This window comes from Gavialis gangeticus, unplaced genomic scaffold, assembly GCF_001723915.1.
Source record: "Gavialis gangeticus isolate Ggan-Ray unplaced genomic scaffold, GavGan_comp1, whole genome shotgun sequence".
In the NCBI taxonomy this organism is placed as follows: domain Eukaryota; kingdom Metazoa; phylum Chordata; order Crocodylia; family Gavialidae; genus Gavialis; species Gavialis gangeticus.
This window is the reverse complement of record NW_017728973.1, coordinates 2387833-2388677: the sequence shown is the minus strand read 5'-3', so window position 1 is coordinate 2388677 and position 845 is coordinate 2387833.

The window sequence follows — 845 nt, the reverse complement described above, 5'->3', positions numbered from 1 at the left end:
ATGATCACATCGCACTCGGCCACCGCCGCCATCTTACCGCCGAGCCGGGACCCGGGCAAGGGAGGCAGGGAGAAGCGGGCGGGGGACTGATGGGGCCGGAAGAGGTACGGACTTCCGGGAACGAGGAGAGGCCCCTGCAGTCCGCCAAGAGGGCCTCCGCGTCCGGCTGGGGAGGGGGGATGAGAGCGGAGGGCGGCAGGAAGTGTGTGTGTAAGCATGGGTAGACCTATAGGTAGAGCATAGGATCTTGAAAAGTGGGTGCAAAGGATGTGGTGCGTCATGGCATATAACACACATTTTCCCCCAGTGAAAAAAAGAAACTAGAAGCTGTACGAGTAAGCCAGGGGCCTTGGACTGTATTGTTCAATTTAAGATTGAATAAAGGTGAGGGGGAGGAAAGCCTTTATTGGAAGACACCATCATTTGCTACCTCCCACATTAGGTGTGCAAACGCAACAGGCGAGGCAGAAATAATCCAAAGAAGTCGCCTCGTTCACCCTGTCGGCATTCGCGTGAAGTGGACACTTCTCCTGCAGGGTCAGAAAATGCAACCTGGCCTTCCTGAGCATCTGGATGCTGCCTCCAGTACTTTGCTGAAAGTTAATGTTCACTTGAGTTAGTATTTCCAAACTGGAGTTGATGTTTTTGGCTAGAGTTAAAAACAGTCTGCAGGAGCAGATCCCAGACATCAGAGCGGCACCAGAAAGGCCAGCTGGATTAGTGGAAATATGGTAAAGGAAAAGGAGGGTGGGGAGGGACCTCAGGAGTTGTCTTGTCCAACCCTCTGCTCAAAGCAGGACTAGCCCCCAACTAGATCATCCCAGCCAAGGCTTTGTCTATCCAGG